Here is a 20,333-nt window from a genome sequence, read left to right as displayed (position 1 = left end):
ATAACTCATCACTGGCACTTAGCTGTATTCCTGCTAAAAACGCACAATAAATCAGCACTTCGTCGGCTGGGACGACAAGGGTTACAGCTGATCCGATCAACAGAAAAACAACCTGTTTGTGAAATTAATGTGCAAGTGGCTGACCACTCCACTACAGACACGCATGCCCTTGACGTAGTTCTCAGGGAGATTCAGCATGACACATCGAATGTGACAAGACTGTCACCTTTGAGGCGGTGAGCTGGCAGAAACGGTAGCACGCCGGGCGAAATCCTTAACGGTATTTCGTCTGCCGCTACGTTCTGAGTTCAAATTCCGCCGAGGTCGACTTTGCCTTTTATCCTTTCGGGGTCGATAAATTAAGTACCAGTTATGCACTGGGTTCGATGTAGTCAACTTAATCCCTTTGCCTGTCCTTGTTTGTCCCCTCTATGTTTAGCCCCTTGTGGGCAATAAAAAATAAGATTGTTCCCTTTGAAATACAAGTACTAGTCACTCCCCCCCCCCCCCGCTGAGTGGACTAGAGCAACGTGAGATAAATTATCTTGCTCGTGGACACAACGCGCCGTCAAGAATTGAACTCACGACAGTGAACCGAATACCCTAACCACACAGCCACGATCCTTCACAAAAGTGTACTATAATTATCAAGTGTCTATTCCTTGTCCGCCTACTATTTCTGGAAGTATCGGTGAGGTAAAGTCATCAAGCACCTCTTCCTAGGTCCTAGCAGAAGCAACCGTCATTTGACTCTCCAGGTGTATTCCCAAATGAGACTACGGATATTGGTTTCAAATTTTGGCACAGGGCTAGCAATTTCAGGGCAGGGTATAAGTCGATTACATCAACCCCGGTGTTCAACTGATACTTCTCTTATCTACATCGAAAGGATGAAAAGGAAAGTCAACCTCGGATGTATTTGAACTCAGAACGTAGAGACGGACGACATACTACTATGCATTTAACCCGGTGTGCTAACGATTCTGCCAGCTCGCCGCATTTAACTATTGGTTTCAAATTGATAACCGAAAATTGGTTACCAATATTCAGGAGAAGGAATAAGTCGATTACATCGATTCCAGTGTTCAACTAGTACTTATTTTATCGACCCCGAAAGGCAAAGGAGAAATGCTGCTAAGCATTTTTTCTGGCGCGATAACGATTCTGCCAGCTCGCCGCCCTAACTGAGTCTATGAATATTATCCAGCCATCACGTGCTTGGTCTACACCTAGGGCTTCCACTGGTTGGTTTGACTTGAAGAATCCGTCTTACGATTCTTTCCTACGACGTTCTAATCACATGTCCCGGATGTCCACAACCGCAAATCCCTTGATCTTCTATTGGTTTCAGTCACTGGACTGCAGCCATGATGGGGCACTGATCTTAAGAGCTTCAGTGATCATATCAATAAGTGATTATTTCTGTCTGGTACTTATTTCATCAATCTCTGTTTATCGAATCGCTGAGGCAAAGCGACACACCGTTTTACACTAGTAAGGGTAAGCATGGGCAGAGCCTCAAGTTAATATCTTGTGAGTGGAATTTAATGGACGGAAACTGCATAGAAGCTCCTTCGTCGTTATTACCGACGTTGTTGTCTCTCTCTGTATCTGTTAGTCTCCTCCTGCTCTTCCTCCTGCTCCTCTCTCTCTCTCTCTCCTTAATCTATCTATCTATCTATCTATCTATCTATCTATCTATCTATCTATCTATCTCTGTCTGTCTCTCTCTCTCTCTCTCTCTCTATATATATATATATATATATATATATATAATAAATGCGCCCTTTTATATATATATATATATATAAAATAATAAATGCGCCTTTTTAAAGCCTAGCCAGGCTCATGGGTCCGGTTTCCCGGTTTCTATGGCATATGTGTTCCCCAGCTGGACGGGACGCCAGTCCATCGCAGCGTTACTCATTTTTACCAGCTGAGTGGACTGGAGCAATGTGAAATGAAGTGTTTTTGCTCAAGAACACAACGCGTCGCCCGGTTCAGGAATCGAAACCACAATCTTACGATCATGATGCTGACATCCTAACCACTAAACCACGCGCCTCCACACACACACACACACACACAAACACACACACATATATGTATATATGTGTGTGTGTGGTGTGTGTGTGTGTGTGTATGTCTTTCTCTATGAATCTCTATTTCTCTCTCTCCCTATCTTTATCTCTATCCTTCTCCCTCTCTCTCTTTCTCCCTCTCTCTCTTTCTCTTTCTTTCTTTCGATGGTATCACATCAGTAATGCATATTTATAATTTGTATAACTCTCCTTTTTACTCATGTTGCATTGAAAACACGACTGTGTTGCAGTTTCTTTAGAACGTTAAAATTCTAGATGCGTTTTAGGACAGCATTGTCAAACATACAGTCCGTTGCAATTAATCCACTCCTTAAACTCAATCTTATAAGCAAAATAATTTTATTATCATTATTATTTAATTTTTAAAAAGTTGTTTCATGAAATAAAAACCGCCAACATACATGCAACGTCATAGCTTGATTAGAATCGTGATTAGAACCGGTTCTTCTCAGTCGAATCAGTGCAAATTTTTATAATTTTTTATCATTTCGGCCAATGAAAGAAAAGCCTTATGAATCCAAATACGTGATATGTGTATGTGATATGTGTATGTGCCAAGCCCAGCGAGTTTTCTTCCTTTCTTTCTTTCTTTCTTTTTCTCAAATTACGGAAGTGCACGTCCGAATATATTGTGTTATGAACATTGCTGAAGCTTTTGCAAGCATTTTATCAAGCATTGCTCCTCTCAAAAATCTTTTGTGTTCATTTGGGCAATTTCTGTGTCCACGTGGATAAGTTATCCGCACACATCCAGGCGCACAGACTTTACAGTTCCCTTTATTGTTAATAAGTAGTTATATGTGTATATATATATATATATATATATAATATAATATATATATATATATACATATAAAGTGAGATAGGAGTTGTGAGTGTAACCCACTATGGGATATCATTTATCCAATATACTGACAGTAAATTACCCAGAAAGGCTAATACATAAATGCTTAGAATTGCAATGCAATTAATTCATTTATTGTATTATATGGGCGAAGGTAAAATGGTTTACCTCAAATTCATAATACAAAATAAGAAAATGGAGGAATAGATTTCTATCAATCATCAACTATTAGATAATACCAATTCATATAATTTATTAACTAATTATTTAGGAACATCCAGATCAAACAGAATAATACAGAATAAAACAGTACATATCAATGAGTAAGATAATACCATAAGAACAATACATATAAATATAAAAAATATCAAAGTAAATATAAAAATATAAAAATATAAAAATATAAATATAAAAATATGTTAGATATATATAAGGATCTCTTCCAGGGGCCCTATTATCGATTTTTTTTCAACAATCTGAGTATGCCATGAGTTTTCCATACATGAGTTCTACTCGTGTGTTAAGTTTCATCAAAATCGATAAAACCATGTAGGAGGAGTTAGCTAACAACTCCACAAACACACCCACAGACAGAATTTACCACATGTTTAGTATATTATATCGAGAAGGCGCGTGGCTTAGTGGTTCGGGCATTTGTCTCACGATCGTAAGGTCGTGAGTTCAATTCCCGGCGACGCGTTTTGTCCTTGAACAAGACACTTAGGGTTAGGGTTCTTCCAGTCCACTCAGCTGGCAAAAATGAGTAGTACCTATATTTCAAAGGGCCAGCCTTGCCATACTCTGTGTCACGCTGAATCTCCCTAAGAACTATGTTAAGGGTACACGTATCTGTGACGTGCTCAGCCACTTTCACATTCATTTCACGAGCAAGCTGTTCCTTTGATATATATATATATATATATATACCGGAGTAAACACATAAATGTGAAACAAGGTGGAAAAAAGAGTACTCAAATATTCTAGCAAAAACTGTCTGATGAACGGCAACGAGAAACTCAGAGTAACAGATTTTGTTGAATTTTCTGCTGCTTAAAATAAAGTATATATATATATATATATATTTACATAATTTCTTGTTCACTTGTTTTCGTATAATTTCTCATAATGATTTGTATGCGACTATCGCACTTTTCTAAAGCATATGTGTATTGAGTTCTCATACCAGGTTATTAATATCTTTTCTGCTATAGGCACAAGGTCTGAAATTTCGGAGGAGGGGACTAATTGATTACATCGACAGGTATTTCACAGGAACTTATTTTATCGACTCCTATGACATGAAAGCAAAGTCGACCTCGGCAGAATTTGAACTAAGATCGTAAAGATGGTTGAAATGCCGTCAAGCATTTCGCCCGGCGTGCTAACGATTCTGCCAGCTCGCCGCCTTCACCAGGTAATTAATAACACTATGGCTAAGCGAAATATTGACTCACACACATAAGATCCCACCACCACCACCACCACCACCACCACCACCACGCACAGGATAATCTAAAAGAGATCGGTCGAGTGACCATGGTAAGACGTAGTTTGTTTGTCTCTAACACAAACAGACTTATACAGAGAACAGAATCAATTGATCAATAACTTTACTAATTATTAAATGCAGTTCGTCTCATATCGAGATTAAGCCGAAATTTCCAGTAAAATGACAGATACTATACAACTCTATTTTGAAGACAACAAAAGCAGTTTGTAATGCGATAATCAAAACTGTAAAAAAAAAAGTAGGATTGAACAGGTCGTTGAGTACTGCAGTTGTTTCAAGAATCAGGTCACACATATATATATTACGTAACGTTACGAATGTCACTGCGACTGTCCGGTGTATTTTCTCTTCAGACACACACACGCGCACGCGCACACGCACACACATACACACACATACACACACACACACACACACACACACACACGCACACACACACACACACATATATATACATATGTACGAGCGGGTGCTGAAAAGTTTCTGGTTTTAAGGTTATCGTGACAGGCCGAGCAGGAAGCCCAAATTTCCGAGTTCTTTAACAGATCTTAGAAAAACTGAAGGACTGGTGCAATAAGTGTGTGAATCTGAGAGGATAATAGGTTGAATAAAATCATAGTTAACTGATCCTCTTGTATTTTCTTTTACTCAAAGCTAGGAACCTTTCAGCGGCCCCTCGTATGTACACACACACACACGCACACACACACACAGTAATACACACACACACACACACACACACACACACACTAATACACACACACACACATAGTTCAAATTTACAGAAAACAAAAGACAAAGACAGGTGAAGGAACAACGAGCTCGGAAAGGATGGAAAATAGTCTTTGATGTATGTATGTATGTATGTGTGTATGCATATGTATGTGTGTATGTATGTATGTATCATATGATTCCAATATCAGTCCCACTGCATTGCACCTTGTTGCAGAATCGTTCCTGGCTTTAAGGGTGTCGTGAAAGGCCAGGTTGGAGGCCCAAACTCCTGAGTTCTTTTACAGGTGTTAGAAAAACTGAAGGACTGCTGTTATAAGTGCGTGAATCTGAGAAGGGGAACATGTTGGATAAAATCATAATTAACTGGTCCTCCTGTTCCTTTTTACTCAAAGCCAGGAACTTTTTGGCACGTCCTTGTAGATATACACACGTGCTCCTTTATATTGGCTCCGTTATCCGTTTATTTTGGCTTACATTACGAATAATATTAGGGTTCTTCCTCTCACCCGGCCAAGACTCTTGAGAACTAGTTTACGAATCAACCCGACCCGCAAGGGCAAACAGATTTGATGCTTCTGATCTCGGATGGTTGTGTGTTAAGCATCAGCATCTCATACTTGTGAGCCGTACACTAATGTGGACCACACTCGCGATTCATTCCACAAAACCATGTGGGCGATTGGTTTGGTGATTAAACAGACAACAATGAAAATATTCTAAAACTGAAATTAGGCAGCACTCATCAGGAATTTCATGAAATAATCATAAATACGATTATGTTAGTGTAGGGACTGAACCTGAAATCTCGTTGTAGAAACTCGTTTTCTAGCCACGGTATCGACCAGGCCATTGGATGTTGTTATGCATCGATAGTCACAATGCTCTTGGAATTGTTTTAGTATTCGAATGATGCCACGCCGGTCGCTTGGTGGGCAGACCCACCCGCCCGCCCGCGTGTGTATATATGTGTGTGTGTGTTGTTTATCACCTTCGCCACTTAACAACCAGTGTTGGTTTGTTTACATCCTATTAGCTTAGCGGTTCGGCAATATAGAACGATAGTGTATGTGCCAGACTTGGAAATAAATACTGAGGTCAATTTGTTCGTCTTAAGCCACCAAGGTGCTGCCCCAGCATGGTCGCAATCCAGGAGCTGAAATAAATGAAATATAAAAGATATAGCAAGTTATATAAATTGAGATTGCAACAAAACAGTGGCGGCTCGTGCAGAGGCACTGCGGAGCTGCGGCACCTCCTGTTTCCACTTGACATCCAATATAATGAGCCCTTTTTTCTTTAATTCTTTCTTTATACCTGTACATTATATAATCCTTAAGCTTAATGTCAGTATTCATCCCCTAGTTTATGAAAAAAAATACAAAAATCCTTGTATAGAACTGTGCGCTTCACAGGTACAGCGACGCGGTGTTTGGCTGTTGCGCGCATGCTCACATGTCCGAGATAGGAAGCTTCACGCTAGAGAGAGAGAGAGAGAGAGAGAGAGAGAGAGAGAGAGAGAGCACTGTCGTTCACGCAGTTCTGGTGAAAGAGTTGTTTTTTTTGCCTCCGCGTGTGTTGTGCTTAAAAACGTGTTTATATTCTTGAATATGATAAAGTGTAGAATTAGATTATTATCCTGCTTCCAGCTTCAGTGTTGCTGCCAGGATTTGAAAAATAGGGCACATTTTCCCTCCTTATTTTGTGATTTAGGGGGTATTTTTGAAAAACAGTGGAGAATTCGCAGCGGTGTTCAGTGAACAAATTAAACACACTACTCGGCAGTGGCCAAAACTCGAACCGATCAAGTTTATGTATAAATGTTCTTTTTATAAGTTTGTTTCCTTTTACACAATATTAAAACAACGGCTAAAAATTTTCTGAAGCAGCACCCCCACTAATTTTATCTACGAGCCGCCACTATAGCAGAATCATATCTATTCATTGAATGATAATATTTTTTTATCTTGGAAACATTGACAGTGAAACTGTCAGTTAAAAGCTGTTTATTTCAAGTGAATTTAAATGCATTTAATTCCTTTAATAGTGATTTCTTTAAACCGCAGTCTTTAGTGGGAAAACATTTAACATCGAGTTCGGAATCTTTATTTCCACTATGTCCGCTTTAACTACTCCCTCCTCTCTGGACAATCTGTGTGACCTTGCATCCAGGACGTTCAAAAGAAATTTTGCAAAGCGGCACAAAATTGTTTTGGGGGCAGAGGGTGACAGGAATATTTCGAACAAAGTTAAAAGACCTGTGAGGGCGTTATTTATATTATTTAGCCATCTATGTATTATACTAAATGTATAGACTATCAACATAGTCCGGTTTCTGCTGTATTTGCCCTTCGCTCTCGCTGGACGCTGCAGGGACGAATTTTTGTCTCCCTCTCTCACTGATATTTATTGTTTTTAACACAGCAAGTCCATAAGAAATGTTATCTTTTGATATATGCTGCAGTAAGTAGCCTATCAACGGTGTATATACATTAAGCATCACACACAAATTGCTGATTTGATTAAACGCTGCCTCAGTTGCGTACACCGGATTTATATTTATCTATTGGGGGGGGGGCACAAGATATTCACGAATCTGTCTTGGCTTTCCATAGAGATTTTGGACCGATTTATCGTCTAAGCTTATGTTTCGTATATAGGCCTTATTTTTGCTAAAGTTTTGATTTTAGAAATTAATACATACGCAGGCGTGGCTGTGTGGTTTCGGGTTCAGTACCACTGGTGGCACCGTGGGCAAGTGTCTTCTATTATTGCCTCGGACCGAGCAAAGCCTTGTAAGTGGATTTGGTATACGGAAACTGAAAGTAGCCCATTATGTGTGTGTGTGTGTGTGTGTGTGTGTGTGTGTGTGTGTGTGTGTGTATGTGGCCATCGCTTGACAACCGGTGTTAATGTATTTACCCCGTAACTTAGTGGTTCGGCAAAAGATACCGATAGAATAAGTACCAACCTTAAAGAATATCAAGTATTGGGGTCGATTCATTCGACTAAAATTCTTCAACCAGTGTTCCAGCATGGCCGCAGTCTAGTAACTAAAACAAGTAAATGATAAAAACTAAACGACTAGATGTCCCCCTAGAATGTGTAACCTGGCCTCAATGTCAAAAACTTGTTTACTTAAGTTAACATACTTAATGTTAGAGATATAAAAATGTAACTAAAAACAATTATGTTAACGATTAATATTGTTCTAGGAGTTCGGCGATAATGTTAGACAATGTGTGTGTTTATGAGCGACACACCTAAGCCCCACGCGGCTCCGGCAGAAGGTAATAGCGAACTGCTGCCGACTCTTTCGCCACAACTTTCTCTCACTCTTTCCTCTTGCATCTTGCAGCTCACCTGCGACGGCGTCCCGTCCAGTGGGAACCTATACGCCAAGGAAACCGGAAAACCGGCCCTTACTCGAGAAGAAACAAACAACATTATGACATTTAAGGGACTGCAGGCTGCTATAGTATATTTTTAATTTATAGTATAGTCACGCGACAAATAGTTTTTAATATGACTATATCTTTTCCTTCAGCAAGACAAAAATACTTAACTGTATCTAACGGTGTTGTCCAGAAAGCATTGTCTCCTTTTCATCAGACATGTGAACAGAAATCATTATGAGAAAGGAAACGGTATAGGAATGGTAGATGAGGAGTTCAGGTGTTTGCTAGTTACATCGGCTGAGAATCACCAAGGGAAGGTGTGCCAGAAGAAAACAATTCAACAACGCGGGTTGATAAACCATAAGACGTGTGACCAGAACCCCCCGGAAAATAACCATAGCGAGGTTCATTCCACAGTTGGAATTGGAACAGTCAAAAAGACTGATAGGCGTGAAGAAGACAAAGGTTAAGTGGCCGAAAGCAAATGACGCAGCGAGTTATAAAAAATTTGAAAAGTTTGACTAGACAGTCAGTCACCGGCTGACACTCGCTGACGACACATCGAAGAGGCCAGGGAACAGAAGAAAGAAGACATGCACCCAACATCAGAGCTGAAGGCACCTCACAAAGTGGGGAGGGCCGCCACGTCAAAACAGTAGAGGAGTAGGGGCCGAAACCGGACGTGGTTCCTCCTGATGATGTCTTGAGCTAACTGGATCCTATAAAGGAGCTGTTGTGGTAGCAGACCACGAAGCACGGTTGTAATTCCAGGCAGATAGCGTGCCACTATTCTTCAAATTTGACTACGATTTATTGTTTGTGTGTTGTTCCTTATTTACATCCAGCAATGTCAGCAACAAATTAAGATGTCAATTGCAAAAAGACTTCAATTGGAGAACAATTACAAGGTCACTGACTTTTGATGATAAGCCGAAAATAATTTTATTGAACAGATATTTTAGCTTGAAGGGGGGAAAACAAGAAGTCATTACGTTTATCGAAAAATTTTCTGCGAATGTGGAAGAGACGACACTCCTGAAATTAACTCTAAATATTGATATATAACTCGGAAAGTGATCTGAATTTGAACTCAGAATGTAGAAAGCCGGAAGAGATACTGCTATGCTCTAATAATTCTGCTAACGCCCTGTACTCGGAGTAATTGCAAGAATGCTTTTTAATTTCCGAGTAATCAAAACAATAAATGTTGCGGTAAAATTTTGTCGTATAATATCCTCTCTCCGTAACTTCAGCTCCTTGACATAAAAAAAAAGATCCTGATAAGGCAGCAGCAGCAGTAACAGCAGCAACAGCAGCAGCAGTAGTAGTAATGGTGGTGGTGGTGGTGGTGGTGGTGGCGGCGGCGGTTGTTTAAACCTGCTGTTTCCTGGTCCCGTGTTCAATGTTAAAGTGCTCTTATTCAGCAGAATGCGTGGTTGTATTCTGAGTTTTCAGTTATGCAACTATTTACATTAGAAAGTCATGGAAATCACAACTTTCATTTTAGTTTTTTCTGACGAGTTGTTGTTGTTGTTGTTGTGCTTCTGGTTAGCATTGATCGAACTGAACAGTAAATACAATCTTGTGTCCCTTGGCTACTGATGATAATGTCAGACAAATACCGCGCTGATGACGCCTATTCAGGCAGAAACATACGTCCACGGCTGTCCACTTATCTCTTGACAAAGAGCCCGTCTTTTTCTTTAATGATTTCTTGTGATTATCTCTTTTTCTTATATGGAGCTAGTCTTAAATGCTCTTTCGTAATTATGACACATCCTCAATAGAGGAAAATAATTTTAATATAATTTTATATTGTATAGCATCTGATAAAATTATATTTATCTATGAATGCAGACTTACTTTATGACTACCTCAACTTTTATTTTTATCATGGTTATTATTTTTCTCCAGAAACAGTGTATCTACGGCCAGCTTATTAAATGCGCTCATCATATCGATATCCATCGCTTCCGGATGGGACTGAAGGCGAGTCGTCTCGTCTGCCTACGACTTTCATGCGTTTTAACACCCGGTACTATGAAGGAGTAGTTTCCAAAGCGCTTATACTGCAGCGTGCCGGCGAACAAACGAAGCACATACAGTGTGTGCAGCCAATAATATGTATGTAGAGAGAAAGAGGGAGAGAGAGAGAGAAAGAGAGAGTCAGAGAGAGGGAGAGAGAGAGAGGAGAGGGAGAGACGCAGGCATGGAGGTGTAGTGACAAGCTTGCTTCCCAATCACGTGGTTCCGTGGCACATTCAGCAAGTGCCTTCTACTGCAGCTCTAGGTCGACCAAAACCTTGTGAGTGGATTTGGTAGGTGGAAACTGCGTCGAAGCCTATTTCTTTACTACCCACAAGGGGCTAAACACAGAGAGGACAAACAAGGACAGACAAACGGAAAGTCGGATATATCGACCCCAGTGCGCAACTAGTACTTATTTAATCGACCCCGAAAGGATGAAAGGCAAAGTCGGCCGCGGCGGAATTTGAACTCAGAACGTAGCGGCAGACGAAATACGGCTAAGCATTTCGCCCGGCGTGCTAACGATTCTGCCAGCTCGCTGCGTCGAAGCCTGTCGTGCATATGTGTGTATCTGTGTGTACCTTTTTATTTTCACCCCTCCACCACTTGACAACCGGTGTTTGTTTGTTACGTTGATTTAGCAGTTCGGCAGAAAGAATAAATACAATGCTTAAGAGTCAGTACAGCGGGTGAAACGGTGCCCCAGCTTGGCCGCATTCCAATGACTGTAATAGTTAAAGGATGAAAAAATTATATATGTGTATATATATATATATATATATATATATATATATATATACACACATATATATATTCTGTTGTGTCTGGGGAGAGCCATTTTCTTTTTGTGCATAAAATGTACTACACACACCGGTAAAATTTCCACTTATTTCTTATTTTTATTTTCCTAAAATTTTTGTTGCGTCTTGCAACCTTTTCAAGAGTCTTGACTTTTTCAATTGTCTTGATTATTGAAAATGTTGCAAGACGCAACGAAAATTTTAGGAAAATGAAAATAAGAAATAAGTGGAAATTTTACCGGTGAATGTGTTACATTATAAGGCACAAAAAAGAAAATGGCTCTCCCCAGACACAACAGAATATGCTTCAACACACGAACTCATATAAAGAATCTTGCAAACCAAATCCAAAAACGATATATATATATATATATTGGCCTGCTCGCTTAGCCAGCGGGGTGGCGTCATTCGAAGGCTAAAGCATGTGACCAACAATGTGTAGCAACATCTGATGGTCTGGTCGGTCACGTGATCACGTGATATATATATATATATATTATATATATATATATATAATATATATATATATATATTATTTATATAATATTGATAATTTTGTATATTGATGAGTGTAATACCTCAATTCGTAAATTATGGATTTTACAGTAAGTAGAACCGCTGTTTTGGGATCATCTTTGAAAGATATTCCTATTCCTTCTAGAAAGGAATTTGATTAAGAAGTCTTTCCTTGTTTGTTTTGCAAAATAGTGGTTTTGTCTCTAATAATATTTTATAATATTTTACTATAAAATTGGATTTAATCCTAAATCTGATTTTTTCCCTCTAAATTTGGATTTATTCCCTAATATTTATTATTATATATAATATTGATAATTTTGTATATGAGTGTAATACCTCAATTTCGTAAATTAATGGATTTTACAGGTAAGATAGAACCGCTGTTTTGGGATTCATCTTTGAAGATATTCCTATTCCTTCTAGAAAGGAATTTGATTAAGTCTTTCCTTGTTTGTTTTGCAAAATAGTGGTTTTGTCTCTAATAATATTTTATATATATATATATATATATATATATATATATATATATATACATATATATATGCGGTTGGGTGTAACCCTAATGATTGCGAAATCATGGTCTCGACTTTTAGTGCTATGAGTGAGTCATGTGTGTATGCGTGTATGTGTGTGTGTGTTGCTATATCTTGGAGGGATCGTTTTGCCAAATGCAAACACCAATTCGAAACACATGCACAAATACACTCACTCGCACAGACTCACATGCACAGACACATTTACACACACACACACACACACACGCATATACATGCACACACACACACACACAAATATACGCAGACGTGCATACACACACGGACTTACACACATGCACATACACACAGACGCACACATACACACACACGTAAATACACTCGCACATACACACACGAACGCACGCACACACACCACACACACAACATACATATACACACATACACATATAAACAGTTAATACCACACACAACACACTCGCATGCACACACACACACACACACACACACATATGCTATTACACACACACACACACGCACATACACACAGATACCCCATTCTCGCTTACACTCTCCTGTCTTCGAAAGAACTTTTATTTCGTCCATTCTCTTCCAGTCATTCCAAAATGTAACTACATGTCTATTGTTTTTCCCTCCGTCTTGCTTTTCTCTTTGACATTCCTCTGGCCCCTGTTTCTGAAGAAGAGCTTTGCTCGAAAAATAAAACACCCTTTCTTTCCTTCCCAGAACCCCTCTTAATACTTTGCATGTTCCAAGTGTTCTTTTTTCTTGTTTTTCTTCTTCGTTTTTTTTTTTTGGGGGGGGGGGTATTAACTATATATATATATAATATATATAATATAAATTATATATAATATATATATATAATATAAATATATGCATATATACATACATATATGTACATACCTACATCTATATGTATATATACATGCAAATACCCATATATGCATGTATATATACGTATAGATGTAGGCATGTACATATATGTATGTATATATGCATATATTTATATATTATTTATATTATTATATGATCGAACGCCACACATCCTTTTCCAAGTAAGTTTTATATATATATATATATATGCATAATATAAATAATGTGTAGGAGTGGCTGTATGGTAAGTAGCTTTTTACCAACCACATGGTTCCGGGTTCAGTCCCACTGCGTGGCACCTTGGGCAAGCGTCTTCTACTATAGCCTCGGGCCGACCAATGCCTTGTGAGTGGATTCGGTAGACGGAAACTGAAAGAAGCCCGTCGTATATATGTATATATATTTATATATATACATATATACATATATATATATATATATATATATATATATATATATATATATATATATGCATGTGTTATCAGTGTGTGTGTGTCCCTAGCATTGCTTGACAACCGATGCTGGTGTATTTATGTCCCCGTTACTTAGCGATTCGGCAAAAGAGACCGATAGAATAAGTACTGGGCTTACAAAAAGAATAAGTCCCGGGCTCGAGTTGCTCGATTAAAGGCGTTGCTCCAGCATGGCCGCAGTCAAATGACTGAAACAAGTAAAAGAGAGAAAAGAGAAAGAGAGAGTATGCATATATTATATATATATGCATAGATGCATATATGCAATTCAGTGCATACACAGACATTGTCAGTAGTCAGCTGACGTCTTATCAACAGGATTTAACAAAGCAAACACATTCCTCTGAATAAGAATCTACTCGTAAACAGAAACAGGAACTAAAACAGATTTCTGGCCAGTCACTGCCAACGCCGCCGCCAACACCACCATTGCCGCCACCACCACCATTGCCGCCACCACCACCACCACCACTACAGCTAATCTCTTATCAGTGTCTTATTTCACTTCCCGCTCACCTCTCTCTCTCTCTCTCTCTCTCTCTCTCTGAGCTAAAGTCTGGCTTGCAGTCATTTACAACATTAGCGGTGGGTACATTAATTGAAAAAAAAAAATTCTAGCTTTCATTATTTCGATGCAGATTTTTGGTCGTGACAGGATTTTGAGCTTGTAATGATATCCTTGTAAGCATGCAGTCTCGATACTTGTTTGCTGTTTAGCAATTGGTTTTAGGCGGAGCTATCTTTTATCTTTCACTTGTTTCAGTCATTAGATTGCGACCATACTGGTGCACCAGCTCGGAGAACTTTAGTTGCATGAATCGACCCCAGAACTATTTTTTTAAAGCCTGGTACTTATTCTATTGCTCTCTTTTTTGCCGAACCGATAAGTTATGGGGACATAAACACAGCAGTATCGGTTGTCAAGCGGTTGGGGGGTGGGTGAGAAACACACGCACACACACACATACACCACACACACACACACATGCACATATATGACGGGCTTCTTTCAGTTTCCTTCTACCAAATCCATTCACAAGGCTTTGGTCGGCCCGAGGCAACAGTAGAAAGCACTTGCCCAAGGTGGCGCGCAGTGGGATCAGACCCGGAACCATGTGGTTGGGAAGCAAATTTCTTACCACTCAGCTACTCCTGCGCCTACAATGAAAGATGTTCCAACCAGGGCCAACCTGTCTTTTTTTATGCATCTTGGAATGTTACAGCTGTTGGTGATGATGTAGTTTGTGACAGTGTGGTTAGTAGGTGCTGGTTGCTTCCCAACCACATGGTTCTGGGTTCAGTACCACTGCGTGGCACCTTGGACAAGTATCTTTTGCTCTAGCCACGAGCCGACAAAGCAGTATGAATGAATTTGGTAAATGGAAACTGAAATGAGCCTGTATGTATGCATACATGCATGCATGTTAGCATACATATTTTGAGAACCGATGGAGTCAAAATATGTAAGGATGTGTTCTAGTGAGGATGTATTCAACTGAGGTTGTGTTGTAGTGAGGATGTCTTGTGGTGACACATTATTATCTCTTTCAAGCGCACAAAGACACAACCATTGCTTATATCAATGAAACCACGATGAATCTCACCTTCGCTAGTCTTAAACACACGAAATTAAAACGACTGAATTTGCAACAAATGATAGTACTCATAAGCTCTGGTAAGTTTTCCTTTCGGCGACCCGACATGCAGAACCTAGCTAAAAACTAACCCTTTTCTTTAAAGCCACAAAGTACTTCAATTTCCACCAACTACTGACACTATAAATCTCATGTAAGACTCATAATACAATTCTGTCCCCTCATCCTGGATGAAAAATCAGTCACACAAGAATCCAAAGAGGCCTTTTAATTGATTGGCAAAGACTCACTCATCAACACACATCATCTATAACCCTAGGCAGTCTCTCTTCTTTTCACCTACTATGCCACTTCATTAACAGTCTCTCTTTCTCTTAACAAGCTCTTAACTGTAATCCAGCCAACATACCCATCTTTTTTCCTCTAGTCCCCTTTCACTCAACCGGATTCTTATGATTTTGATGACGGAGATTCCGAATATGCAAAATACCACGTTTTCAAAATTTTTAATTTTAAACTTTTCTCCGAATTTTTTTTTCAATCTACGTCGTTAAAATTACGGAGATTAAGAATATGGGGGAAAAAAAATTTAATTTCAAATTTTTTATGAAAATCTCCAAAATTGATCCACACCCCATCCCGCTATCTCAAAACGAAAATGAACGGCTGTTTTGCCCGTTTCCGCATACGTAGATTTATAGTGAAACAACAAAAGGACCACGGCATATGAAGCACTCACCACGAAACTAGAAATGCTAAAAATAACAGCTAAATGTCTGAAGAATTTTTGTGCTTGTGTGTGCACGCGCAACAATTTCTACAGCTTATCCGAAGAACAGAAAAAGAAGTACTCTTTTACTCTTTTACTTGTTTCAGTCATTTGACTGCGGCCATGCTGGAGCACCGCCTTTAGTCGAGCAAATCGACCCCGGGACTTATTCTTTATAAGCCCAGTACTTATTCTATCGGTCTCTTTTGCCGAACCGCTAAGTGACGGGGACATAAACACACCAGCATCGGTTGTCAAGCAATGCTAGGGGGACAAACACAGACACACAAACACACACATACATATATATATATATATACATATATACGACAGGCTTCTTTCAGTTTCCGTCTACCAAATCCACTCACAAGGCATTGGTCGGCCCGGGGCTATAGCAGAAGACACTTGCCCAAGATGCCACACAAAATATATTTTACATACCTGTCGTATACGTCGGTTTTGATTTTTCGCTTTAAAGGTAAACAATTCTGATAAAAGCAATTACTTTGTTGTCAATTCATTGGATTAATCCCAACAAAATACTACAAGTTTAGTCACTGGCTCAGCAACTACGTTTGTGTTCTTCAATTGCAGAATAATAAAAACTTAGACATACTTCCAAAATGCTGGAGTTTTTCATTAAAACTTTGAAATTAAAATTTGTTTTTTTTTTCCCCCATATTCTTAATCGCCGTATTTTTCCACGTAGATTGAAAAAAATTTTGAAAAAAAGTAAAAAATTTGTGGGGAGGGGAATCAAAAATTTTGAAAACCTGGTTTTTTGTACATTCGGAATCTCTGTCGTCGAAAACATGGGAACCCGGTGAAAAAAGAAAAAAAAAATCGGAAAGGTGAGTTTGGTGGGAGGGTGACAGTGCGCCAGGTCCGCCGAAATGTGTTCGTTGTCATAACAATAACAATACATCACATAATTGTAAAATAAAACATTTTGAAACTACATACACGTCAACAGCAGAAAAGCTAGCTGCGAACCCAAAGCGCTTTAGATCTCCTAAACACCAGTGCGCTGTGTGTGTGGATAAAACACCGATGTCGGGCGAAACGAATAAATATATGTAAATAATATTTGTTCCTTCTTGGTGTTGATTCTTCAATGTTTACTGGTTACTCCGACGCGAGAACCAAAAACGAAACAAAAAAAATGCGTGTAATATGCAACACAGGCAGTAAACGAAAAAGGAAATAGAACAGAGTGATGACATTTAGTAGAGATGACCCGGAAGTTGTTCCGCTTCGATTACTATCGCAAACAGCAGTAACTTTCTTCAACTGAATACACGTCATTGATTGGTTAAAATTACCCAAATACAACACATTTAAAACAAGGTAACTTCTAAAATACACAATTTTGTCAAAATGTTCAAAGTAAACCGGGTTCTACGTGAGATTTTCTTTATTAAACCAAAAAGGTTTACACAAAAATCTAATGAGGAAGCGGATTTATTTACACTAAAATGAACAGATGGAGTTTTTAAATGATATATGATGGGTAGGTTTCCGGGTTAATGGGTTAACCCGCCGACTGATTATCCCTTTTATAAGACTTTTCTTTCCTTTTATGCTTGGACCGGCCGCGCAAGCACGGCTCCTTGCTTTCTCATCTTTCTTACGACTTCCGACCATTTTTTCTCGAATACCCTTTGCGGCAGGTTCTTCCTCTCCAGACGGATCTTGCTGGCAAGATGGGCGGCGAAGTAGTTCACCAGCCCTCGTCCGGAGATGAATTGGCCTGTCACAACCCCTTTCATTCTCGTCTTCCATACCACATCTTTCAGTATGGTCACTACGCAGACAAAAACTACCTTCTTTTCTTTGGGGAAAGAGGAAGGTTAGTTAGTTAGTTAGTTAGTTAATTTGGCTCAAAAGCAAATAGCAAGGCCATGTAGGGGGACATGGAGTTAAGTACAGGGTGGTGTTCATGTAAAGAGTTCAGGCCACTTGAGGTCAAGGGAGGCTTTGAACAAAGCGGTCGTCGGCATCTTCACCATCTCGTCTGGCAGCTTGTTCCACGGATCCGCAACCCGGACGGAGAAAGCTCCTCTCCTTCGATTGAGATGAAATCGTCGCAGGTAGAGCTTTTCGGAATGACCCCGCAGCCGACGCTCTGGAGCAGGAGTGAAGAACAGCTCTTTCGAGAGGTTACACTTTCCGCTTATGATGTTGTGGGCGAGAATGAGATCACCACGGCGGCGGCGTTTTTCAAGAGAATAAAGGTCGAGCGTCCTCAGCCTTTCTTCATAGGACAAATTTTTGAGACCATGAACCATGCGGGTAGCCAGCTTCTGGACTCTTTCGAGATGCTGTATGTCTTTGAGGAGATAAGGAGAAGAGACTTGAATCCCGTACTCCAATATGGGTCTCACCAGCGTGACATAGAGTGGTAGGAATATGGCTGCTGTGAGCATTCTGAATGACCGTCGAATCAAGAACAGAATTCCGCGTGCTTTGTTGGCAACATGGATGCACTGGGCCGAAGGCGAAAAGGAGGAATCCACCAAGATACCCAGGTCCTTTACCTGATCGGTCCTCTCCAGCAGCAGACGACCCGGCTCGAAATCAAATTGAGTTGCAGGAGGAGAGCCAACAGGCAGATGACAGCACTTTGACACGTTCAGACACAGGTACCATTCGTTAGACCACTTCCAAATTTGGTGGAGGCATCGACGAAGATCCTCTATGTCACCGCGAGGAGCGACCAGTTTGATATCGTCGGCAAATAGAAGGGTGTGTTGCGTTAGGTCGTCGGGCAAGTCATTTATGAAGACTAAGAACAATAAGCGCCCAAGCACTGAACCTTGAGGCACGCCACTGCTCGCACTGGAGACGTCGGACAGCGAACCATTAACTTGGACTTGGAAGGAGCGATCTGAGAGGAAGGCACCAACCCAACGTACAATATCCGGATGGAAACTATATGCTTGAAGCTTGACAAGTAATAGGCGGTGGTTTACCGAGTCAAAAGCTTTGGCAAAGTCCAATAAAACGATGTCAACAGCATCACTATCATCGAGGATGCGCGTCACCAATTCTTCCAAGGTGGTACAATCTTTATCATGAACTCGGACGAGAGCCGTACCCTTTCTGCATCCGACATCAGCTGTTCAGCAAAGGCCACGCGGGTTCTACGTGAGAAACTCCACCAGTAAACAAAGTTTCAAACAGTTTAGTTAAAAAAAATTAATTAAAAAATCCGTGAGCCAAATTGAATAGATCCCACTTGTGATTCGTAGGACAAGCAAAGGTTCTAATCTCTATATTCAGGAATTAACAGCCTCAACAACAAAGGTAACACCACTTCTCATGTCACAATAACATCCTAAAGCAATATCCGTTCACTGGTAGACTAAGCATTCGTCCCTATTAGTCATTTCTCAAACACTAGCCACCATACGGGAAGACAATAAGAAAAGCCAACGAAAAATATGCACCGTCCACCTAAACCATAAATCTGACCCGGTTTCATTCAATCTCATACCTCGAAATCTAAAAAATCTCAGAAGTGTCGGGACCTCACAAAATCACAAACATGGAGTGGTTTTCTTTGGCGCAAGCGTGGCTGTGTGGTAAGAAGCTTGCTTCCCACATGTTCCGTGTTCAGTCGCACTGCAAGTGTCTTCTACTATAGCCTCGGGCTGACCAAAGCCTTGTGAGTGGAATTGGTAGACGGAAACTGAAAGAAGCCCGTCGTATATATATATATATATATATATATATATATATATATATATATGTATGTATGTATGTGTGTGTGTGTGTGTGTGTGTGTGTGTATGCCTGTGTTTGTCCCCCCACCACCGCTTGACAACCGATGTTGGTATGTTTACGTCTGCGTGGATTAGCAGTTCGGCAAAAGAGACCGATAGGATAAGTACTAGGTTTACAAAGAATAAGTCCTGGGGTCGATTTATTCGACTAAGGGCGGCGCTCCAGCATGGCCCCTGTCAAATGCTTGAAACAAGTAAAAGAACAAAATCACAAACATGTACTTAGAGCCTGCAGGAATTACCGTGCGTTTACATCTACGGATCTCAACATTGTCAAATTCCCAGAATTTAGGAACTGAGCAAATTTATAACAAATCCAAATGAAAAAAAAAAAAAACCCAAAGAAATATTCACCATACAGAACCATCGCTTTCTTTTACAGATTTT

General features: G+C 39.9%; 2 long non-coding RNA genes across 2 annotated transcripts in view; one reads left to right on the top strand and one right to left on the bottom strand.

Annotated features, from left to right (window-relative positions):
• LOC118764470 overlaps positions 1-20,333 on the top strand; it is a 27,504-nt gene that overhangs the window by 3,790 nt on the left and 3,381 nt on the right. The window contains exon 2 of the long non-coding RNA XR_005000280.1: positions 4,699-4,708. This is a non-coding gene — a long non-coding RNA (uncharacterized LOC118764470). The remainder of the gene's footprint in view (positions 1-4,698; positions 4,709-20,333) is intronic.
• Positions 19,945-20,333, bottom strand: part of LOC118764469 — a 23,072-nt gene continuing 22,683 nt past the window's right edge. Inside the window, exon 3 of the long non-coding RNA XR_005000279.1 lies at positions 19,945-19,956. This is a non-coding gene — a long non-coding RNA (uncharacterized LOC118764469). The remainder of the gene's footprint in view (positions 19,957-20,333) is intronic.

This window comes from Octopus sinensis, linkage group LG8 (assembly GCF_006345805.1).
Source record: "Octopus sinensis linkage group LG8, ASM634580v1, whole genome shotgun sequence".
In the NCBI taxonomy this organism is placed as follows: Eukaryota; Metazoa; Mollusca; class Cephalopoda; order Octopoda; family Octopodidae; genus Octopus; species Octopus sinensis.
The sequence above is the reverse complement of the archived record's forward strand: the minus strand, read 5'-3'. Positions and strand labels throughout refer to the sequence as shown.